The sequence below is a fragment of the Sinohyriopsis cumingii genome, unplaced genomic scaffold (assembly GCF_028554795.1).
Source record: "Sinohyriopsis cumingii isolate HCF-2022 unplaced genomic scaffold, ASM2855479v2 utg003265l, whole genome shotgun sequence".
Lineage (NCBI taxonomy): Eukaryota > Metazoa > Mollusca > Bivalvia > Unionida > Unionidae > Sinohyriopsis > Sinohyriopsis cumingii.
Genome location: NW_028316439.1, coordinates 82,341 through 108,595, shown reverse-complemented (window position 1 = coordinate 108,595; position 26,255 = coordinate 82,341). Strand labels below are relative to the sequence as shown.

At 35.2% G+C, this 26,255-nt stretch overlaps 6 non-coding genes across 6 annotated transcripts; all 6 read left to right on the top strand.

Moving 5' to 3' along the window:
- The first annotated feature begins 1,198 nt into the window (after positions 1-1,198).
- On the top strand, positions 1,199-1,272 carry Trnai-aau (transfer RNA isoleucine (anticodon AAU)). Its single transcript has one exon. It is a non-coding gene; the product is annotated as a tRNA-Ile (tRNA).
- Positions 1,273-8,283: 7,011 nt separating this feature from the next.
- Positions 8,284-8,357, top strand: Trnai-aau (transfer RNA isoleucine (anticodon AAU)). The gene has a single exon. It is a non-coding gene; the product is annotated as a tRNA-Ile (tRNA).
- A 4,020-nt stretch (positions 8,358-12,377) lies between these two features.
- On the top strand, positions 12,378-12,451 carry Trnai-aau (transfer RNA isoleucine (anticodon AAU)). Its single transcript has one exon. It is a non-coding gene; the product is annotated as a tRNA-Ile (tRNA).
- A 4,020-nt stretch (positions 12,452-16,471) lies between these two features.
- On the top strand, positions 16,472-16,545 carry Trnai-aau (transfer RNA isoleucine (anticodon AAU)). Its single transcript has one exon. It is a non-coding gene; the product is annotated as a tRNA-Ile (tRNA).
- Positions 16,546-20,565: 4,020 nt separating this feature from the next.
- On the top strand, positions 20,566-20,639 carry Trnai-aau (transfer RNA isoleucine (anticodon AAU)). Its single transcript has one exon. It is a non-coding gene; the product is annotated as a tRNA-Ile (tRNA).
- A 4,022-nt stretch (positions 20,640-24,661) lies between these two features.
- Positions 24,662-24,736, top strand: Trnai-aau (transfer RNA isoleucine (anticodon AAU)). The gene has a single exon. It is a non-coding gene; the product is annotated as a tRNA-Ile (tRNA).
- Positions 24,737-26,255: the final 1,519 nt, after the last annotated feature.

Genomic DNA, 26,255 nt, shown 5'->3' with positions numbered 1-26,255 from the left:
GTGTAGCAGTAGTTCATATGTTAGTTCCAGTAGTAGGTAATAATTTACTGGTCAATTTGAATCGATCAGGGCTTTAGGGCGGGATGCTAGATAGTAAATATGCTAGAGCTGAATTTGCATCAGATAACTCCTGAAAGCGTAGTCAACATGATAAAACCTTGCCTATTAGCTTCGTGATCTGTAGATTTCCCACCATGAGGCACACTAGTTTCTGGATACTGTAGGCATGTCTACTTCATTTGTTTCATAATTATCATCATGGTTGCCTGTCGTTTCGCCAAATATTACAGATTGCTTAGCGATTGCTGCTATTATATTTCTTATCACGTTATACTTTATAGTGTGTTCTAAATAAAAATGAAGTTGATGAACTTTGGTAAATTATTATTTTAACTTACCATACTGCCAATGTTCATTTCCCAATCAGTTGGTAATAAGAATGCACATTCATAGAAATCAGTATAGAGCATAGCAACTGTTTAACCTCAACAATTTTTGCTGAAATCATATTGTCAAACAGTATATTGAAGTGTCCAAGAGGATAGTAAGATATGTTTTCTTTTATAATTTCCGAATTATGCATTTTACATTGGTTCAATAGATTTTTATAATGATAACACACACGTTGACCATGCGAAGTTCGTGGCTTCGATCGCCCCTTTGGCCATACTTATTTTATTTTCTCATACGTCTCTTTCATTTCTATTCTGCAGCACAAATTTCAATTTCCATTTGTAAAGGCACAAAATCTGTACCTAGTTATCTCCTAAAACTATATTATTCAATTCTAAAAGCTGCGTTAGTCTGCTACCCAAAACCTGATTCAGTGGACCATCTAAGATATATATGAGACCTGCAAGTGGAAGTGAGACATCCACGACTAACCAAGAGCCACCTTGGTATGTGTCTTATCTTCGTTCTCTCCAAAAGCTCGAGGAGTAATTTATGACTTTACTTAAAACAACACGCAATGTGTTAACGTTAGCACATTCGGCAATTATGAAAAGACCAATATTTGTTATAATATGGGAGTTATGCATTTTACGTTATTTCCATATATTTTATACTATTAACATACACGTTGGCAATGCTTTTACGTACCCTAATTGTGTGGTTCCTTTTGCTAATCATTCATTGTGTGAAAGTATGTACTCCATCTGTATTTCTAGATTGTGTAGGAGGATTTTGATTAGCAAGTGGCCGCATAGCTCAGTTGGTTAGAGCGTCGTGCTAATAACGCGAAGGTCGTGGGTTCGATCCCCCCTGTGGCCAATAGTTTTTATTTTCGTTACTATTTTCCTCTCTATTTCTTTATTTACCTTTATTTTTTTCTCCTTCTCTTTCATTTCTTATCTGGAGTAACGAAATAAAGTCTGTGCTATTATTTTTTAAAAGTTTAACAATTCATAATCAAAACTTTATGTTACCAAAATCATGATTCAATATACGTTATATTTGAGATCTAGAGGGTGAAGTGAATGATCCACAATCAGCTGAAGCACACTTTGGTATGTGTCTTATCTTCGTTATAGCAGTGAGCACGAGGAGTAATTCATTAGTTTACCTTAAACCTAATATAGAAAGCTATCAGTTAGAACTTTAGGCAAACATGAAAATAAATAAAAAACATATTTTGGGGTATTGCACAGTAATAAAGTACAGGTGTGTTCTCGGTGTCTAGATCCGAGCCAGCTTATGAAAAGGTGACTGGATTTTATGTGCTATAAGTGTGGGGAGAAGGGCCATGTAGCTATGAATAGCAAACGGCAAAGATTTGACAGTTGTGGAAGGTTTTCTTTATGTGTCAATGAAGGATATGCGACAAATGCCACAAGGAAGCCCAAACATGTACATGTTACAGAGAGGACATTGTGGAAGTGAATCCGCAGATTGGTGATGCTAAGAGGGAGGAACAATCATTGGAGTTACAGCTTGCCGAGGATGATGAAGAAGACGTTGAGAATTAAATACAGGATAATTATAGTGAAGAAAGAGGGGAGGAAACTGTGGGAAGCAGAGTCGATAAGACCGAACAAGAAATAGAATCGGAGGAAGAACGAAACAACAGGCGTACTGTTAGTGATAGATCGGTGACGGATCCAGGAAGTGATGACAGTAGGATGGTAGTTGAAGTCGCTGTTGAAAGGCAAACGATGTTCAGAGTTTTCAGGTAAACGGAAATGGAAATAACAGTACTGATATAGACACTTTCAAAGTCATACACAGTTGGAGAAGACGGTTTAATCCAGTACCTAGACTGAAAACGAATAGCATGCGTCTCAAATCCATTAAATAATTTCTAGTATTCATGGAAATGATAAAACATGCGACATAATTTAATACTTTAAACACACTAATCATTATAATGGCCTTATATATTGTATCTCTAATTGTAAACGGCATGCTAGATTTGAATAAGCGAAAGTCTGTTTTAGAAATATTTCTAAAATATAAGAGGCCATATTTTATTATTGCAAGAAGCCTTTTGGGATGATGAGTTTACTGAATGTATCAGAGAAAATGAGATTTGTAATGGTGACATATTTGATAGCAATGCCGTCATTAGGAGGGCTGGTGTTGATGTTTTAGTAGTGAGAGAGGTGAAAAATCAAGTGGCACATGAAATGTTTCATAAGGGTAGAATTTTACATTTAAATAGATCTTGATGAAGAGTGGTTGATTTCATCAATATTTATGCTACAAATCTTGTGCGAGTAAGGTATACCTTTTAATGAGATCAAACACATATTTGCATAACAATACTAGCGATAGCGCTATCTTGGTTGGTGAGTTCAATAACGCTTTATCTGGAATTGATCGACATAACAAAACCCTAACAGGGCTTTCTAAAATTAGTTATGATAGAAATACAAAACGACACACATTGTCGCATTTAACCTACTCGACACACTATTGACATTCAGTCCCAGACTATTTGGAATCAGGTCACAATTAGCACTTCGAGTTCAGTACCCACCATTGTAGTTCTAGCAGTTTTCGTCTATTTTCAGTACATTTTTTCCTCTCATTTTGGTGGGGATAGAAGAGTTATATATATGCATTTCTTGTAGGGATTTAAAGGTAATTGTTTATTCTGAAGAATATGAGTTCTAGGTGTGGTTTTCTCTTTGTATTTTGGCGACAGTGACTAGTGTGTTATAAGGCTTTGGTGATTTTAAATTCTGAGATCAAAACAGATAAGATAAAAAAGACTATAATTGCATAATAGAAAGTATACCATTAGGCTGGAGAAATATTGTTGCAACAGAGTCAAAACCCACTGTAACCAATGGGAGAAGAAATATATGTTTCTCAGAGTTGATACAAAATTATATGACCTCTGTTTATGTACAACACAACTATTTTACAAGCTTTTATGTACGTTGATTTTTCAAGAACCAGCTTCTGATTCCTTTTGGAGTAAGATATTTAGTTTGGAAAAGCATAAATACTGGAAATTGATACACCTACCTTTCAAGACCCCAGATTGTATAGATTTGGATTACAGAATAATGCACAATCGAATATTTACAAAAGAGAGACTAAAATACTATGGCAAAATTGATAATGACTTATGTCCAGTGTGCCAGTTGGAAACAGAGGATTTATTTCACATGTTTTTGAAATGTCCTGAATTAAGCTCTTTTAAGAATTATATTGTATATATAGTTGAGATTCTTTTTAAAAATTGTAGAGTTGGTGTTCTCAATAGCACTTCTTTTGAACAAATGCTCATGATAGGATATAACAAAGAAACAAAATCAGTAAATAGTTATTTTTTGAACTACATTCTGAGCATTGCTCGATTGTGCATTTACAAAAGAAGAAACATTATGTCTTTATTAGGGAAACAAATAGACATCGAAAGATTGTTCCAATATTTGACTAGAAAATATATATTATATGCGTATCAACATTACAAAGACAAAAATCAGACTTTGATTACGAAGTATTTTGTAAAAGATAATCCTTTAATGAGAATAGAAGAGGATAAAGTGTTTATTACATTGTAGAATCATTGTTTTGTACTATAGCATTACAAAAAAAATTTTCAGAATCATTGTTCTGTAATATAGCTTAACAAAATACTCTTGTAGAATCATTGTTTTGTAATATAGCATTACAAACTACTATGTACATACTGACTGTATATTTTTAACTTATATACTGTACAAAGCTTTTTTAAATAAAGAAAGAAAAAAAAAAAAAAAAGAGCGTCGTGCTAATAACGCGAAGGTCGTGGGTTCGATCCCCCCTGTGGCCAATAGTTTTTATTTTCGTTACTATTTTCCTCTCTATTTCTTTATTTACCTTTATTTTTTTCTCCTTCTCTTTCATTTCTTATCTGGAGTAACGAAATAAAGTCTGTGCTATTATTTTTTAAAAGTTTAACAATTCATAATCAAAACTTTATGTTACCAAAATCATGATTCAATATACGTTATATTTGAGATCTAGAGGGTGAAGTGAAAGATCCACAATCAGCTGAAGCACACTTTGGTATGTGTCTTATCTTCGTTATAGCAGTGAGCACGAGGAGTAATTCATAAGTTTACCTTAAACCTAATATAGAAAGCTATCAGTTAGAACTTTAGGCAAACATGAAAATAAATAAAAAACATATTTTGGGGTATTGCACAGTAATAAAGTACAGGTGTGTTCTCGGTGTCTAGATCCGAGCCAGCTTATGAAAAGGTGACTGGATTTTATGTGCTATAAGTGTGGGGAGAAGGGCCATGTAGCTATGAATAGCAAACGGCAAAGATTTGACAGTTGTGGAAGGTTTTCTTTATGTGTCAATGAAGGATATGCGACAAATGCCACAAGGAAGCCCAAACATGTACATGTTACAGAGAGGACATTGTGGAAGTGAATCCGCAGATTGGTGATGCTAAGAGGGAGGAACAATCATTGGAGTTACAGCTTGCCGAGGATGATGAAGAAGACGTTGAGAATTAAATACAGGATAATTATAGTGAAGAAAGAGGGGAGGAAACTGTGGGAAGCAGAGTCGATAAGACCGAACAAGAAATAGAATCGGAGGAAGAACGAAACAACAGGGGTACTGTTAGTGATAGATCGGTGACGGATCCAGGAAGTGATGACAGTAGGATGGTAGTTGAAGTCGCTGTTGAAAGGCAAACGATGTTCAGAGTTTTCAGGTAAACGGAAATGGGAATAACAGTACTGATATAGACACTTTCAAAGTCATACACAGTTGGAGAAGACGGTTTAATCCAGTACCTAGACTGAAAACGAATAGCATGCGTCTCAAATCCATTAAATAATTTCTAGTATTCATGGAAATGATAAAACATGCGACATAATTTAATACTTTAAACACACTAATCATTATAATGGCCTTATATATTGTATCTCTAATTGTAAACGGCATGCTAGATTTGAATAAGCGAAAGTCTGTTTTAGAAATATTTCTAAAATATAAGAGGCCATATTTTATTATTGCAAGAAGCCTTTTGGGATGATGAGTTTACTGAATGTATCAGAGAAAATGAGATTTGTAATGGTGACATATTTGATAGCAATGCCGTCATTAGGAGGGCTGGTGTTGATGTTTTAGTAGTGAGAGAGGTGAAAAATCAAGTGGCACATGAAATGTTTCATAAGGGTAGAATTTTACATTTAAATAGATCTTGATGAAGAGTGGTTGATTTCATCAATATTTATGCTACAAATCTTGTGCGAGTAAGGTATACCTTTTAATGAGATCAAACACATATTGCATAACAATACTAGCGATAGCGCTATCTTGGTTGGTGAGTTCAATAACGCTTTATCTGGAATTGATCGACATAACAAAACCCTAACAGGGCTTTCTAAAATTAGTTATGATAGAAATACAAAACGACACACATTGTCGCATTTAACCTACTCGACACACTATTGACATTCAGTCCCAGACTATTTGGAATCAGGTCACAATTAGCACTTCGAGTTCAGTACCCACCATTGTAGTTCTAGCAGTTTTCGTCTATTTTCAGTACATTTTTTCCTCTCATTTTGGTGGGGATAGAAGAGTTATATATATGCATTTCTTGTAGGGATTTAAAGGTAATTGTTTATTCTGAAGAATATGAGTTCTAGGTGTGGTTTTCTCTTTGTATTTTGGCGACAGTGACTAGTGTGTTATAAGGCTTTGGTGATTTTCCTGAAGTGAAATTTGTGTTCTATTTACATGCTGCTCTGTTGACAGTCCAGCCTCTCAAACAAATGCAGGTCAACCTTTGACAAGAACTTCACCGTGATATCATCTTTGACGGTATCTTAAATTAACATATGATTGTATTGATTGTCACACAGTGGAAAGGTCAGTATTGAGAAACAAATGTAGTGAACATATAGCAAAATAAATTGTATTCTATGTCCACGTTGCTGTAAAGGACAAACTGTGCCTCAGCCAACAAAGGCGACACACTATTTGCATCCGGTTCCAGACTGTGCATCTAACTTATTTAGCATTGAACTCTATAACGCAAACCTGGCTATGGTTCCGAACTTTGACTGGATGCACAACATCATTACCACTTCGGTGCGTCAAAATGAACAAATTTGGAAAACTATTAACTTACTTTTCTGTGCAAGATTAGTTTGGAAATGGGATTATTTGAATTAGGGGTTATGCGAATTATGATAAATTGAATATTTATGCTGGTTTTCACAAGCCATTGACCATCAAATATATGGTCTGCATATTTTAAAATATTATATTTCATTATTTTGACAACTAAATTTTGTGAGAAAACACATACAAGCCTGGACGTTGTATAATAACATGTTTTGGCTTTTATAATTGTTTTGTTTTGTGCTTTTATAATCTAAATAAGAACGGTTGTCGTGAACACACCATTTCTTGACACTACAATACATTGGAGACATCTAGTAGCTGAAGAAGGCGTGAGCTGTCCATATATTCCTTTTTATTTGGTCTTCACCCTTGATGCGTTACAGTATGACAGTGGAGATCTGTTTTTAATCATTCCGAGTTAGGCTTGTCTCGTTTTCTTTCTTGACGATAAATTTACTCTTACTATTATTATTAATATTATCATTATTAAAACTGCTAGGTGTAGCAGTAGTTCATATGTTAGTTCCAGTAGTAGGTAATAATTTACTGGTCAATTTGAATCGATCAGGGCTTTAGGGCGGGATGCTAGATAGTAAATATGCTAGAGCTGAATTTGCATCAGATAACTCCTGAAAGCGTAGTCAACATGATAAAACCTTGCCTATTAGCTTCGTGATCTGTAGATTTCCCACCATGAGGCACACTAGTTTCTGGATACTGTAGGCATGTCTACTTCATTTGTTTCATAATTATCATCATGGTTGCCTGTCGTTTCGCCAAATATTACAGATTGCTTAGCGATTGCTGCTATTATATTTCTTATCACGTTATACTTTATAGTGTGTTCTAAATAAAAATGAAGTTGATGAACTTTGGTAAATTATTATTTTAACTTACCATACTGCCAATGTTCATTTCCCAATCAGTTGGTAATAAGAATGCACATTCATAGAAATCAGTATAGAGCATAGCAACTGTTTAACCTCAACAATTTTTGCTGAAATCATATTGTCAAACTGTATATTGAAGTGTCCAAGAGGATAGTAAGATATGTTTTCTTTTATAATTTCCGAATTATGCATTTTACATTGGTTCAATAGATTTTTATAATGATAACACACACGTTGACCATGCGAAGTTCGTGGCTTCGATCGCCCCTTTGGCCATACTTATTTTATTTTCTCATACGTCTCTTTCATTTCTATTCTGCAGCACAAATTTCAATTTCCATTTGTAAAGGCACAAAATCTGTACCTAGTTATCTCCTAAAACTATATTATTCAATTCTAAAAGCTGCGTTAGTCTGCTACCCAAAACCTGATTCAGTGGACCATGTAAGATATATATGAGACCTGCAAGTGGAAGTGAGACATCCACGACTAACCAAGAGCCACCTTGGTATGTGTCTTATCTTCGTTCTCTCCAAAAGCTCGAGGAGTAATTTATGACTTTACTTAAAACAACACGCAATGTGTTAACGTTAGCACATTCGGCAATTATGAAAAGACCAATATTTGTTATAATATGGGAGTTATGCATTTTACATTATTTCCATATATTTTATACTATTAACATACACGTTGGCAATGCTTTTACGTACCCTAATTGTGTGGTTCCTTTTGCTAATCATTCATTGTGTGAAAGTATGTACTCCATCTGTATTTCTAGATTGTGTAGGAGGATTTTGATTAGCAAGTGGCCGCATAGCTCAGTTGGTTAGAGCGTCGTGCTAATAACGCGAAGGTCGTGGGTTCGATCCCCCCTGTGGCCAGTAGTTTTTATTTTCGTTACTATTTTCCTCTCTATTTCTTTATTTACCTTTATTTTTTTCTCCTTCTCTTTCATTTCTTATCTGGAGTAACGAAATAAAGTCTGTGCTATTATTTTTTAAAAGTTTAACAATTCATAATCAAAACTTTATGTTACCAAAATCATGATTCAATATACGTTATATTTGAGATCTAGAGGGTGAAGTGAAAGATCCACAATCAGCTGAAGCACACTTTGGTATGTGTCTTATCTTCGTTATAGCAGTGAGCACGAGGAGTAATTCATAAGTTTACCTTAAACCTAATATAGAAAGCTATCAGTTAGAACTTTAGGCAAACATGAAAATAAATAAAAAACATATTTTGGGGTATTGCACAGTAATAAAGTACAGGTGTGTTCTCGGTGTCTAGATCCGAGCCAGCTTATGAAAAGGTGACTGGATTTTATGTGCTATAAGTGTGGGGAGAAGGGCCATGTAGCTATGAATAGCAAACGGCAAAGATTTGACAGTTGTGGAAGGTTTTCTTTATGTGTCAATGAAGGATATGCGACAAATGCCACAAGGAAGCCCAAACATGTACATGTTACAGAGAGGACATTGTGGAAGTGAATCCGCAGATTGGTGATGCTAAGAGGGAGGAACAATCATTGGAGTTACAGCTTGCCGAAGATGATGAAGAAGACGTTGAGAATTAAATACAGGATAATTATAGTGAAGAAAGAGGGGAGGAAACTGTGGGAAGCAGAGTCGATAAGACCGAACAAGAAATAGAATCGGAGGAAGAACGAAACAACAGGCGTACTGTTAGTGATAGATCGGTGACGGATCCAGGAAGTGATGACAGTAGGATGGTAGTTGAAGTCGCTGTTGAAAGGCAAACGATGTTCAGAGTTTTCAGGTAAACGGAAATGGAAATAACAGTACTGATATAGACACTTTCAAAGTCATACACAGTTGGAGAAGACGGTTTAATCCAGTACCTAGACTGAAAACGAATAGCATGCGTCTCAAATCCATTAAATAATTTCTAGTATTCATGGAAATGATAAAACATGCGACATAATTTAATACTTTAAACACACTAATCATTATAATGGCCTTATATATTGTATCTCTAATTGTAAACGGCATGCTAGATTTGAATAAGCGAAAGTCTGTTTTAGAAATATTTCTAAAATATAAGAGGCCATATTTTATTATTGCAAGAAGCCTTTTGGGATGATGAGTTTACTGAATGTATCAGAGAAAATGAGATTTGTAATGGTGACATATTTGATAGCAATGCCGTCATTAGGAGGGCTGGTGTTGATGTTTTAGTAGTGAGAGAGGTGAAAAATCAAGTGGCACATGAAATGTTTCATAAGGGTAGAATTTTACATTTAAATAGATCTTGATGAAGAGTGGTTGATTTCATCAATATTTATGCTACAAATCTTGTGCGAGTAAGGTATACCTTTTAATGAGATCAAACACATATTTGCATAACAATACTAGCGATAGCGCTATCTTGGTTGGTGAGTTCAATAACGCTTTATCTGGAATTGATCGACATAACAAAACCCTAACAGGGCTTTCTAAAATTAGTTATGATAGAAATACAAAACGACACACATTGTCGCATTTAACCTACTCGACACACTATTGACATTCAGTCCCAGACTATTTGGAATCAGGTCACAATTAGCACTTCGAGTTCAGTACCCACCATTGTAGTTCTAGCAGTTTTCGTCTATTTTCAGTACATTTTTTCCTCTCATTTTGGTGGGGATAGAAGAGTTATATATATGCATTTCTTGTAGGGATTTAAAGGTAATTGTTTATTCTGAAGAATATGAGTTCTAGGTGTGGTTTTCTCTTTGTATTTTGGCGACAGTGACTAGTGTGTTATAAGACTTTGGTGATTTTCCTGAAGTGAAATTTGTGTTCTATTTACATGCTGCTCTGTTGACAGTCCAGCTTCTCAAACAAATGCAGGTCAACCTTTGACAAGAACTTCACCGTGATATCATCTTTGACGGTATCTTAAATTAACATATGATTGTATTGATTGTCACACAGTGGAAAGGTCAGTATTGAGAAACAAATGTAGTGAACATATAGCAAAATAAATTGTATTCTATGTCCACGTTGCTGTAAAGGACAAACTGTGCCTCAGCCAACAAAGGCGACACACTATTTGCATCCGGTTCCAGACTGTGCATCTAACTTATTTAGCATTGAACTCTATAACGCAAACCTGGCTATGGTTCCGAACTTTGACTGGATGCACAACATCATTACCACTTCGGTGCGTCAAAATGAACAAATTTGGAAAACTATTAACTTACTTTTCTGTGCAAGATTAGTTTGGAAATGGGATTATTTGAATTAGGGGTTATGCGAATTATGATAAATTGAATATTTATGCTGATTTTCACAAGCCATTGACCATCAAATATATGGTCTGCATATTTTAAAATATTATATTTCATTATTTTGACAACTAAATTTTGTGAGAAAACACATACAAGCCTGGACGTTGTATAATAACATGTTTTGGCTTTTATAATTGTTTTGTTTTGTGCTTTTATAATCTAAATAAGAACGGTTGTCGTGAACACACCATTTCTTGACACTACAATACATTGGAGACATCTAGTAGCTGAAGAAGGCGTGAGCTGTCCATATATTCCTTTTTATTTGGTCTTCACCCTTGATGCGTTACAGTATGACAGTGGAGATCTGTTTTTAATCATTCCGAGTTAGGCTTGTCTCTTTTTCTTTCTTGACGATAAATTTACTCTTACTATTATTATTAATATTATCATTATTAAAACTGCTAGGTGTAGCAGTAGTTCATATGTTAGTTCCAGTAGTAGGTAATAATTTACTGGTCAATTTGAATCGATCAGGGCTTTAGGGCGGGATGCTAGATAGTAAATATGCTAGAGCTGAATTTGCATCAGATAACTCCTGAAAGCGTAGTCAACATGATAAAACCTTGCCTATTAGCTTCGTGATCTGTAGATTTCCCACCATGAGGCACACTAGTTTCTGGATACTGTAGGCATGTCTACTTCATTTGTTTCATAATTATCATCATGGTTGCCTGTCGTTTCGCCAAATATTACAGATTGCTTAGCGATTGCTGCTATTATATTTCTTATCACGTTATACTTTATAGTGTGTTCTAAATAAAAATGAAGTTGATGAACTTTGGTAAATTATTATTTTAACTTACCATACTGCCAATGTTCATTTCCCAATCAGTTGGTAATAAGAATGCACATTCATAGAAATCAGTATAGAGCATAGCAACTGTTTAACCTCAACAATTTTTGCTGAAATCATATTGTCAAACTGTATATTGAAGTGTCCAAGAGGATAGTAAGATATGTTTTCTTTTATAATTTCCGAATTATGCATTTTACATTGGTTCAATAGATTTTTATAATGATAACACACACGTTGACCATGCGAAGTTCGTGGCTTCGATCGCCCCTTTGGCCATACTTATTTTATTTTCTCATACGTCTCTTTCATTTCTATTCTGCAGCACAAATTTCAATTTCCATTTGTAAAGGCACAAAATCTGTACCTAGTTATCTCCTAAAACTATATTATTCAATTCTAAAAGCTGCGTTAGTCTGCTACCCAAAACCTGATTCAGTGGACCATCTAAGATATATATGAGACCTGCAAGTGGAAGTGAGACATCCACGACTAACCAAGAGCCACCTTGGTATGTGTCTTATCTTCGTTCTCTCCAAAAGCTCGAGGAGTAATTTATGACTTTACTTAAAACAACACGCAATGTGTTAACGTTAGCACATTCGGCAATTATGAAAAGACCAATATTTGTTATAATATGGGAGTTATGCATTTTACATTATTTCCATATATTTTATACTATTAACATACACGTTGGCAATGCTTTTACGTACCCTAATTGTGTGGTTCCTTTTGCTAATCATTCATTGTGTGAAAGTATGTACTCCATCTGTATTTCTAGATTGTGTAGGAGGATTTTGATTAGCAAGTGGCCGCATAGCTCAGTTGGTTAGAGCGTCGTGCTAATAACGCGAAGGTCGTGGGTTCGATCCCCCCTGTGGCCAATAGTTTTTATTTTCGTTACTATTTTCCTCTCTATTTCTTTATTTACCTTTATTTTTTTCTCCTTCTCTTTCATTTCTTATCTGGAGTAACGAAATAAAGTCTGTGCTATTATTTTTTAAAAGTTTAACAATTCATAATCAAAACTTTATGTTACCAAAATCATGATTCAATATACGTTATATTTGAGATCTAGAGGGTGAAGTGAAAGATCCACAATCAGCTGAAGCACACTTTGGTATGTGTCTTATCTTCGTTATAGCAGTGAGCACGAGGAGTAATTCATAAGTTTACCTTAAACCTAATATAGAAAGCTATCAGTTAGAACTTTAGGCAAACATGAAAATAAATAAAAAACATATTTTGGGGTATTGCACAGTAATAAAGTACAGGTGTGTTCTCGGTGTCTAGATCCGAGCCAGCTTATGAAAAGGTGACTGGATTTTATGTGCTATAAGTGTGGGGAGAAGGGCCATGTAGCTATGAATAGCAAACGGCAAAGATTTGACAGTTGTGGAAGGTTTTCTTTATGTGTCAATGAAGGATATGCGACAAATGCCACAAGGAAGCCCAAACATGTACATGTTACAGAGAGGACATTGTGGAAGTGAATCCGCAGATTGGTGATGCTAAGAGGGAGGAACAATCATTGGAGTTACAGCTTGCCGAAGATGATGAAGAAGACGTTGAGAATTAAATACAGGATAATTATAGTGAAGAAAGAGGGGAGGAAACTGTGGGAAGCAGAGTCGATAAGACCGAACAAGAAATAGAATCGGAGGAAGAACGAAACAACAGGCGTACTGTTAGTGATAGATCGGTGACGGATCCAGGAAGTGATGACAGTAGGATGGTAGTTGAAGTCGCTGTTGAAAGGCAAACGATGTTCAGAGTTTTCAGGTAAACGGAAATGGAAATAACAGTACTGATATAGACACTTTCAAAGTCATACACAGTTGGAGAAGACGGTTTAATCCAGTACCTAGACTGAAAACGAATAGCATGCGTCTCAAATCCATTAAATAATTTCTAGTATTCATGGAAATGATAAAACATGCGACATAATTTAATACTTTAAACACACTAATCATTATAATGGCCTTATATATTGTATCTCTAATTGTAAACGGCATGCTAGATTTGAATAAGCGAAAGTCTGTTTTAGAAATATTTCTAAAATATAAGAGGCCATATTTTATTATTGCAAGAAGCCTTTTGGGATGATGAGTTTACTGAATGTATCAGAGAAAATGAGATTTGTAATGGTGACATATTTGATAGCAATGCCGTCATTAGGAGGGCTGGTGTTGATGTTTTAGTAGTGAGAGAGGTGAAAAATCAAGTGGCACATGAAATGTTTCATAAGGGTAGAATTTTACATTTAAATAGATCTTGATGAAGAGTGGTTGATTTCATCAATATTTATGCTACAAATCTTGTGCGAGTAAGGTATACCTTTTAATGAGATCAAACACATATTTGCATAACAATACTAGCGATAGCGCTATCTTGGTTGGTGAGTTCAATAACGCTTTATCTGGAATTGATCGACATAACAAAACCCTAACAGGGCTTTCTAAAATTAGTTATGATAGAAATACAAAACGACACACATTGTCGCATTTAACCTACTCGACACACTATTGACATTCAGTCCCAGACTATTTGGAATCAGGTCACAATTAGCACTTCGAGTTCAGTACCCACCATTGTAGTTCTAGCAGTTTTCGTCTATTTTCAGTACATTTTTTCCTCTCATTTTGGTGGGGATAGAAGAGTTATATATATGCATTTCTTGTAGGGATTTAAAGGTAATTGTTTATTCTGAAGAATATGAGTTCTAGGTGTGGTTTTCTCTTTGTATTTTGGCGACAGTGACTAGTGTGTTATAAGACTTTGGTGATTTTCCTGAAGTGAAATTTGTGTTCTATTTACATGCTGCTCTGTTGACAGTCCAGCTTCTCAAACAAATGCAGGTCAACCTTTGACAAGAACTTCACCGTGATATCATCTTTGACGGTATCTTAAATTAACATATGATTGTATTGATTGTCACACAGTGGAAAGGTCAGTATTGAGAAACAAATGTAGTGAACATATAGCAAAATAAATTGTATTCTATGTCCACGTTGCTGTAAAGGACAAACTGTGCCTCAGCCAACAAAGGCGACACACTATTTGCATCCGGTTCCAGACTGTGCATCTAACTTATTTAGCATTGAACTCTATAACGCAAACCTGGCTATGGTTCCGAACTTTGACTGGATGCACAACATCATTACCACTTCGGTGCGTCAAAATGAACAAATTTGGAAAACTATTAACTTACTTTTCTGTGCAAGATTAGTTTGGAAATGGGATTATTTGAATTAGGGGTTATGCGAATTATGATAAATTGAATATTTATGCTGATTTTCACAAGCCATTGACCATCAAATATATGGGCTGCATATTTTAAAATATTATATTTCATTATTTTGACAACTAAATTTTGTGAGAAAACACATACAAGCCTGGACGTTGTATAATAACATGTTTTGGCTTTTATAATTGTTTTGTTTTGTGCTTTTATAATCTAAATAAGAACGGTTGTCGTGAACACACCATTTCTTGACACTACAATACATTGGAGACATCTAGTAGCTGAAGAAGGCGTGAGCTGTCCATATATTCCTTTTTATTTGGTCTTCACCCTTGATGCGTTACAGTATGACAGTGGAGATCTGTTTTTAATCATTCCGAGTTAGGCTTGTCTCTTTTTCTTTCTTGACGATAAATTTACTCTTACTATTATTATTAATATTATCATTATTAAAACTGCTAGGTGTAGCAGTAGTTCATATGTTAGTTCCAGTAGTAGGTAATAATTTACTGGTCAATTTGAATCGATCAGGGCTTTAGGGCGGGATGCTAGATAGTAAATATGCTAGAGCTGAATTTGCATCAGATAACTCCTGAAAGCGTAGTCAACATGATAAAACCTTGCCTATTAGCTTCGTGATCTGTAGATTTCCCACCATGAGGCACACTAGTTTCTGGATACTGTAGGCATGTCTACTTCATTTGTTTCATAATTATCATCATGGTTGCCTGTCGTTTCGCCAAATATTACAGATTGCTTAGCGATTGCTGCTATTATATTTCTTATCACGTTATACTTTATAGTGTGTTCTAAATAAAAATGAAGTTGATGAACTTTGGTAAATTATTATTTTAACTTACCATACTGCCAATGTTCATTTCCCAATCAGTTGGTAATAAGAATGCACATTCATAGAAATCAGTATAGAGCATAGCAACTGTTTAACCTCAACAATTTTTGCTGAAATCATATTGTCAAACTGTATATTGAAGTGTCCAAGAGGATAGTAAGATATGTTTTCTTTTATAATTTCCGAATTATGCATTTTACATTGGTTCAATAGATTTTTATAATGATAACACACACGTTGACCATGCGAAGTTCGTGGCTTCGATCGCCCCTTTGGCCATACTTATTTTATTTTCTCATACGTCTCTTTCATTTCTATTCTGCAGCACAAATTTCAATTTCCATTTGTAAAGGCACAAAATCTGTACCTAGTTATCTCCTAAAACTATATTATTCAATTCTAAAAGCTGCGTTAGTCTGCTACCCAAAACCTGATTCAGTGGACCATCTAAGATATATATGAGACCTGCAAGTGGAAGTGAGACATCCACGACTAACCAAGAGCCACCTTGGTATGTGTCTTATCTTCGTTCTCTCCAAAAGCTCGAGGAGTAATTTATGACTTTACTTAAAACAACACGCAATGTGTTAACGTTAGCACATTCGGCAATTATGAAAAGACCAATATTTGTTATAATATGGGAGTTATGCATTTTACATTATTTCCATATATTTTATACTATTAACATACACGTTGGCAATGCTTTTACGTACCCTAATTGTGTGGTTCCTTTTGCTAATCATTCATTGTGTGAAAGTATGTACTCCATCTGTATTTCTAGATTGTGTAGGAGGATTTTGATTAGCAAGTGGCCGCATAGCTCAGTTGGTTAGAGCGTCGTGCTAATAACGCGAAGGTCGTGGGTTCGATCCCCCCTGTGGCCAATAGTTTTTATTTTCGTTACTATTTTCCTCTCTATTTCTTTATTTACCTTTATTTTTTTCTCCTTCTCTTTCATTTCTTATCTGGAGTAACGAAATAAAGTCTGTGCTATTATTTTTTAAAAGTTTAACAATTCATAATCAAAACTTTATGTTACCAAAATCATGATTCAATATACGTTATATTTGAGATCTAGAGGGTGAAGTGAAAGATCCACAATCAGCTGAAGCACACTTTGGTATGTGTCTTATCTTCGTTATAGCAGTGAGCACGAGGAGTAATTCATAAGTTTACCTTAAACCTAATATAGAAAGCTATCAGTTAGAACTTTAGGCAAACATGAAAATAAATAAAAAACATATTTTGGGGTATTGCACAGTAATAAAGTACAGGTGTGTTCTCGGTGTCTAGATCCGAGCCAGCTTATGAAAAGGTGACTGGATTTTATGTGCTATAAGTGTGGGGAGAAGGGCCATGTAGCTATGAATAGCAAACGGCAAAGATTTGACAGTTGTGGAAGGTTTTCTTTATGTGTCAATGAAGGATATGCGACAAATGCCACAAGGAAGCCCAAACATGTACATGTTACAGAGAGGACATTGTGGAAGTGAATCCGCAGATTGGTGATGCTAAGAGGGAGGAACAATCATTGGAGTTACAGCTTGCCGAAGATGATGAAGAAGACGTTGAGAATTAAATACAGGATAATTATAGTGAAGAAAGAGGGGAGGAAACTGTGGGAAGCAGAGTCGATAAGACCGAACAAGAAATAGAATCGGAGGAAGAACGAAACAACAGGCGTACTGTTAGTGATAGATCGGTGACGGATCCAGGAAGTGATGACAGTAGGATGGTAGTTGAAGTCGCTGTTGAAAGGCAAACGATGTTCAGAGTTTTCAGGTAAACGGAAATGGAAATAACAGTACTGATATAGACACTTTCAAAGTCATACACAGTTGGAGAAGACGGTTTAATCCAGTACCTAGACTGAAAACGAATAGCATGCGTCTCAAATCCATTAAATAATTTCTAGTATTCATGGAAATGATAAAACATGCGACATAATTTAATACTTTAAACACACTAATCATTATAATGGCCTTATATATTGTATCTCTAATTGTAAACGGCATGCTAGATTTGAATAAGCGAAAGTCTGTTTTAGAAATATTTCTAAAATATAAGAGGCCATATTTTATTATTGCAAGAAGCCTTTTGGGATGATGAGTTTACTGAATGTATCAGAGAAAATGAGATTTGTAATGGTGACATATTTGATAGCAATGCCGTCATTAGGAGGGCTGGTGTTGATGTTTTAGTAGTGAGAGAGGTGAAAAATCAAGTGGCACATGAAATGTTTCATAAGGGTAGAATTTTACATTTAAATAGATCTTGATGAAGAGTGGTTGATTTCATCAATATTTATGCTACAAATCTTGTGCGAGTAAGGTATACCTTTTAATGAGATCAAACACATATTTGCATAACAATACTAGCGATAGCGCTATCTTGGTTGGTGAGTTCAATAACGCTTTATCTGGAATTGATCGACATAACAAAACCCTAACAGGGCTTTCTAAAATTAGTTATGATAGAAATACAAAACGACACACATTGTCGCATTTAACCTACTCGACACACTATTGACATTCAGTCCCAGACTATTTGGAATCAGGTCACAATTAGCACTTCGAGTTCAGTACCCACCATTGTAGTTCTAGCAGTTTTCGTCTATTTTCAGTACATTTTTTCCTCTCATTTTGGTGGGGATAGAAGAGTTATATATATGCATTTCTTGTAGGGATTTAAAGGTAATTGTTTATTCTGAAGAATATGAGTTCTAGGTGTGGTTTTCTCTTTGTATTTTGGCGACAGTGACTAGTGTGTTATAAGACTTTGGTGATTTTCCTGAAGTGAAATTTGTGTTCTATTTACATGCTGCTCTGTTGACAGTCCAGCTTCTCAAACAAATGCAGGTCAACCTTTGACAAGAACTTCACCGTGATATCATCTTTGACGGTATCTTAAATTAACATATGATTGTATTGATTGTCACACAGTGGAAAGGTCAGTATTGAGAAACAAATGTAGTGAACATATAGCAAAATAAATTGTATTCTATGTCCACGTTGCTGTAAAGGACAAACTGTGCCTCAGCCAACAAAGGCGACACACTATTTGCATCCGGTTCCAGACTGTGCATCTAACTTATTTAGCATTGAACTCTATAACGCAAACCTGGCTATGGTTCCGAACTTTGACTGGATGCACAACATCATTACCACTTCGGTGCGTCAAAATGAACAAATTTGGAAAACTATTAACTTACTTTTCTGTGCAAGATTAGTTTGGAAATGGGATTATTTGAATTAGGGGTTATGCGAATTATGATAAATTGAATATTTATGCTGATTTTCACAAGCCATTGACCATCAAATATATGGGCTGCATATTTTAAAATATTATATTTCATTATTTTGACAACTAAATTTTGTGAGAAAACACATACAAGCCTGGACGTTGTATAATAACATGTTTTGGCTTTTATAATTGTTTTGTTTTGTGCTTTTATAATCTAAATAAGAACGGTTGTCGTGAACACACCATTTCTTGACACTACAATACATTGGAGACATCTAGTAGCTGAAGAAGGCGTGAGCTGTCCATATATTCCTTTTTATTTGGTCTTCACCCTTGATGCGTTACAGTATGACAGTGGAGATCTGTTTTTAATCATTCCGAGTTAGGCTTGTCTCTTTTTCTTTCTTGACGATAAATTTACTCTTACTATTATTATTAATATTATCATTATTAAAACTGCTAGGTGTAGCAGTAGTTCATATGTTAGTTCCAGTAGTAGGTAATAATTTACTGGTCAATTTGAATCGATCAGGGCTTTAGGGCGGGATGCTAGATAGTAAATATGCTAGAGCTGAATTTGCATCAGATAACTCCTGAAAGCGTAGTCAACATGATAAAACCTTGCCTATTAGCTTCGTGATCTGTAGATTTCCCACCATGAGGCACACTAGTTTCTGGATACTGTAGGCATGTCTACTTCATTTGTTTCATAATTATCATCATGGTTGCCTGTCGTTTCGCCAAATATTACAGATTGCTTAGCGATTGCTGCTATTATATTTCTTATCACGTTATACTTTATAGTGTGTTCTAAATAAAAATGAAGTTGATGAACTTTGGTAAATTATTATTTTAACTTACCATACTGCCAATGTTCATTTCCCAATCAGTTGGTAATAAGAATGCACATTCATAGAAATCAGTATAGAGCATAGCAACTGTTTAACCTCAACAATTTTTGCTGAAATCATATTGTCAAACTGTATATTGAAGTGTCCAAGAGGATAGTAAGATATGTTTTCTTTTATAATTTCCGAATTATGCATTTTACATTGGTTCAATAGATTTTTATAATGATAACACACACGTTGACCATGCGAAGTTCGTGGCTTCGATCGCCCCTTTGGCCATACTTATTTTATTTTCTCATACGTCTCTTTCATTTCTATTCTGCAGCACAAATTTCAATTTCCATTTGTAAAGGCACAAAATCTGTACCTAGTTATCTCCTAAAACTATATTATTCAATTCTAAAAGCTGCGTTAGTCTGCTACCCAAAACCTGATTCAGTGGACCATCTAAGATATATATGAGACCTGCAAGTGGAAGTGAGACATCCACGACTAACCAAGAGCCACCTTGGTATGTGTCTTATCTTCGTTCTCTCCAAAAGCTCGAGGAGTAATTTATGACTTTACTTAAAACAACACGCAATGTGTTAACGTTAGCACATTCGGCAATTATGAAAAGACCAATATTTGTTATAATATGGGAGTTATGCATTTTACATTATTTCCATATATTTTATACTATTAACATACACGTTGGCAATGCTTTTACGTACCCTAATTGTGTGGTTCCTTTTGCTAATCATTCATTGTGTGAAAGTATGTACTCCATCTGTATTTCTAGATTGTGTAGGAGGATTTTGATTAGCAAGTGGCCGCATAGCTCAGTTGGTTAGAGCGTCGTGCTAATAACGCGAAGGTCGTGGGTTCGATCCCCCCTGTGGCCAATAGTTTTTATTTTCGTTACTATTTTCCTCTCTATTTCTTTATTTACCTTTATTTTTTTCTCCTTCTCTTTCATTTCTTATCTGGAGTAACGAAATAAAGTCTGTGCTATTATTTTTTAAAAGTTTAACAATTCATAATCAAAACTTTATGTTACCAAAATCATGATTCAATATACGTTATATTTGAGATCTAGAGGGTGAAGTGAAAGATCCACAATCAGCTGAAGCACACTTTGGTATGTGTCTTATCTTCGTTATAGCAGTGAGCACGAGGAGTAATTCATAAGTTTACCTTAAACCTAATATAGAAAGCTATCAGTTAGAACTTTAGGCAAACATGAAAATAAATAATAAACATATTTTGGGGTATTGCACAGTAATAAAGTACAGGTGTGTTCTCGATGTCTAGATCCGAGCCAGCTTATGAAAAGGTGACTGGATTTTATGTGCTATAAGTGTGGGGAGAAGGGCCATGTAGCTATGAATAGCAAACGGCAAAGATTTGACAGTTGTGGAAGGTTTTCTTTATGTGTCAATGAAGGATATGCGACAAATGCCACAAGGAAGCCCAAACATGTACATGTTACAGAGAGGACATTGTGGAAGTGAATCCGCAGATTGGTGATGCTAAGAGGGAGGAACAATCATTGGAGTTACAGCTTGCCGAAGATGATGAAGAAGACGTTGAGAATTAAATACAGGATAATTATAGTGAAGAAAGAGGGGAGGAAACTGTGGGAAGCAGAGTCGATAAGACCGAACAAGAAATAGAATCGGAGGAAGAACGAAACAACAGGCGTACTGTTAGTGATAGATCGGTGACGGATCCAGGAAGTGATGACAGTAGGATGGTAGTTGAAGTCGCTGTTGAAAGGCAAACGATGTTCAGAGTTTTCAGGTAAACGGAAATGGAAATAACAGTACTGATATAGACACTTTCAAAGTCATACACAGTTGGAGAAGACGGTTTAATCCAGTACCTAGACTGAAAACGAATAGCATGCGTCTCAAATCCATTAAATAATTTCTAGTATTCATGGAAATGATAAAACATGCGACATAATTTAATACTTTAAACACACTAATCATTATAATGGCCTTATATATTGTATCTCTAATTGTAAACGGCATGCTAGATTTGAATAAGCGAAAGTCTGTTTTAGAAATATTTCTAAAATATAAGAGGCCATATTTTATTATTGCAAGAAGCCTTTTGGGATGATGAGTTTACTGAATGTATCAGAGAAAATGAGATTTGTAATGGTGACATATTTGATAGCAATGCCGTCATTAGGAGGGCTGGTGTTGATGTTTTAGTAGTGAGAGAGGTGAAAAATCAAGTGGCACATGAAATGTTTCATAAGGGTAGAATTTTACATTTAAATAGATCTTGATGAAGAGTGGTTGATTTCATCAATATTTATGCTACAAATCTTGTGCGAGTAAGGTATACCTTTTAATGAGATCAAACACATATTTGCATAACAATACTAGCGATAGCGCTATCTTGGTTGGTGAGTTCAATAACGCTTTATCTGGAATTGATCGACATAACAAAACCCTAACAGGGCTTTCTAAAATTAGTTATGATAGAAATACAAAACGACACACATTGTCGCATTTAACCTACTCGACACACTATTGACATTCAGTCCCAGACTATTTGGAATCAGGTCACAATTAGCACTTCGAGTTCAGTACCCACCATTGTAGTTCTAGCAGTTTTCGTCTATTTTCAGTACATTTTTTCCTCTCATTTTGGTGGGGATAGAAGAGTTATATATATGCATTTCTTGTAGGGATTTAAAGGTAATTGTTTATTCTGAAGAATATGAGTTCTAGGTGTGGTTTTCTCTTTGTATTTTGGCGACAGTGACTAGTGTGTTATAAGGCTTTGGTGATTTTCCTGAAGTGAAATTTGTGTTCTATTTACATGCTGCTCTGTTGACAGTCCAGCCTCTCAAACAAATGCAGGTCAACCTTTGACAAGAACTTCACCGTGATATCATCTTTGACGGTATCTTAAATTAACATATGATTGTATTGATTGTCACACAGTGGAAAGGTCAGTATTGAGAAACAAATGTAGTGAACATATAGCAAAATAAATTGTATTCTATGTCCACGTTGCTGTAAAGGACAAACTGTGCCTCAGCCAACAAAGGCGACACACTATTTGCATCCGGTTCCAGACTGTGCATCTAACTTATTTAGCATTGAACTCTATAACGCAAACCTGGCTATGGTTCCGAACTTTGACTGGATGCACAACATCATTACCACTTCGGTGCGTCAAAATGAACAAATTTGGAAAACTATTAACTTACTTTTCTGTGCAAGATTAGTTTGGAAATGGGATTATTTGAATTAGGGGTTATGCGAATTATGATAAATTGAATATTTATGCTGATTTTCACAAGCCATTGACCATCAAATATATGGTCTGCATATTTTAAAATATTATATTTCATTATTTTGACAACTAAATTTTGTGAGAAAACACATACAAGCCTGGACGTTGTATAATAACATGTTTTGGCTTTTATAATTGTTTTGTTTTGTGCTTTTATAATCTAAATAAGAACGGTTGTCGTGAACACACCATTTCTTGACACTACAATACATTGGAGACATCTAGTAGCTGAAGAAGGCGTGAGCTGTCCATATATTCCTTTTTATTTGGTCTTCACCCTTGATGCGTTACAGTATGACAGTGGAGATCTGTTTTTAATCATTCCGAGTTAGGCTTGTCTCTTTTTCTTTCTTGACGATAAATTTACTCTTACTATTATTATTAATATTATCATTATTAAAACTGCTAGGTGTAGCAGTAGTTCATATGTTAGTTCCAGTAGTAGGTAATAATTTACTGGTCAATTTGAATCGATCAGGGCTTTAGGGCGGGATGCTAGATAGTAAATATGCTAGAGCTGAATTTGCATCAGATAACTCCTGAAAGCGTAGTCAACATGATAAAACCTTGCCTATTAGCTTCGTGATCTGTAGATTTCCCACCATGAGGCACACTAGTTTCTGGATACTGTAGGCATGTCTACTTCATTTGTTTCATAATTATCATCATGGTTGCCTGTCGTTTCGCCAAATATTACAGATTGCTTAGCGATTGCTGCTATTATATTTCTTATCACGTTATACTTTATAGTGTGTTCTAAATAAAAATGAAGTTGATGAACTTTGGTAAATTATTATTTTAACTTACCATACTGCCAATGTTCATTTCCCAATCAGTTGGTAATAAGAATGCACATTCATAGAAATCAGTATAGAGCATAGCAACTGTTTAACCTCAACAATTTTTGCTGAAATCATATTGTCAAACTGTATATTGAAGTGTCCAAGAGGATAGTAAGATATGTTTTCTTTTATAATTTCCGAATTATGCATTTTACATTGGTTCAATAGATTTTTATAATGATAACACACACGTTGACCATGCGAAGTTCGTGGCTTCGATCGCCCCTTTGGCCATACTTATTTTATTTTCTCATACGTCTCTTTCATTTCTATTCTGCAGCACAAATTTCAATTTCCATTTGTAAAGGCACAAAATCTGTACCTAGTTATCTCCTAAAACTATATTATTCAATTCTAAAAGCTGCGTTAGTCTGCTACCCAAAACCTGATTCAGTGGACCATCTAAGATATATATGAGACCTGCAAGTGGAAGTGAGACTTCCACGACTAACCAAGAGCCACCTTGGTATGTGTCTTATCTTCGTTCTCTCCAAAAGCTCGAGGGAGTAATTTATGACTTTACTTAAACAACACGCAATGTGTTAACGTTAGCACATTCGGCAATTTATGAAAAGACCAATATTTGTTATAATATGGGAGGTATGCATTTTACATTATTTCCATATATTTTATACTATTAACATACACGTTGGCAATGCTTTTACGGTACCCTAATTGTGTGGTTCCTTTTGCTAATCATTCTTTGTGTGAAAGTATGTACTCCATCTGTATTTCTAGATTGTGTAGGAGGATTTTGATTAGCAAGTGGCCGCATAGCTCAGTTTGGTTAGAGCGTCGTGCTAATAACGCGAAGGTCGTGGGTTCGATCCCCCCTGTGGCCAATAGTTTTTATTTTCGTTACTATTTTCCTCTCTATTTCTTTATTTACCTTTATTTTTTTCTCCTTCTCTTTCATTTCTTATCTGGAGTAACGAAATAAAGTCTGTGCTATTATTTTTTAAAAGTTTAAACAATTCATAATCAAAACTTTATGTTACCAAAATCATGATTCAATATACGTTATATTTGAGATCTAGAGGGTGAAGTGAAAGATCCACAATCAGCTGAAGCACACTTTGGTATGTGTCTTATCTTCGTTATAGCAGTGAGCACGAGGAGTAATTCATAAGTTTACCTTAAACCTAATATAGAAAGCTATCAGTTAGAACTTTAGGCAAACATGAAAATAAATAAAAAACATATTTTGGGGTATTGCACAGTAATAAAGTACAGGTGTGTTCTCGGTGTCTAGATCCGAGCCAGCTTATGAAAAGGTGACTGGATTTTATGTGCTATAAGTGTGGGGAGAAGGGCCATGTAGCTATGAATAGCAAACGGCAAAGATTTGACAGTTGTGGAAGGTTTTCTTTATGTGTCAATGAAGGATATGCGACAAATGCCACAAGGAAGCCCAAACATGTACATGTTACAGAGAGGACATTGTGGAAGTGAATCCGCAGATTGGTGATGCTAAGAGGGAGGAACAATCATTGGAGTTACAGCTTGCCGAAGATGATGAAGAAGACGTTGAGAATTAAATACAGGATAATTATAGTGAAGAAAGAGGGGAGGAAACTGTGGGAAGCAGAGTCGATAAGACCGAACAAGAAATAGAATCGGAGGAAGAACGAAACAACAGGCGTACTGTTAGTGATAGATCGGTGACGGATCCAGGAAGTGATGACAGTAGGATGGTAGTTGAAGTCGCTGTTGAAAGGCAAACGATGTTCAGAGTTTTCAGGTAAACGGAAATGGAAATAACAGTACTGATATAGACACTTTCAAAGTCATACACAGTTGGAGAAGACGGTTTAATCCAGTACCTAGACTGAAAACGAATAGCATGCGTCTCAAATCCATTAAATAATTTCTAGTATTCATGGAAATGATAAAACATGCGACATAATTTAATACTTTAAACACACTAATCATTATAATGGCCTTATATATTGTATCTCTAATTGTAAACGGCATGCTAGATTTGAATAAGCGAAAGTCTGTTTTAGAAATATTTCTAAAATATAAGAGGCCATATTTTATTATTGCAAGAAGCCTTTTGGGATGATGAGTTTACTGAATGTATCAGAGAAAATGAGATTTGTAATGGTGACATATTTGATAGCAATGCCGTCATTAGGAGGGCTGGTGTTGATGTTTTAGTAGTGAGAGAGGTGAAAAATCAAGTGGCACATGAAATGTTTCATAAGGGTAGAATTTTACATTTAAATAGATCTTGATGAAGAGTGGTTGATTTCATCAATATTTATGCTACAAATCTTGTGCGAGTAAGGTATACCTTTTAATGAGATCAAACACATATTTGCATAACAATACTAGCGATAGCGCTATCTTGGTTGGTGA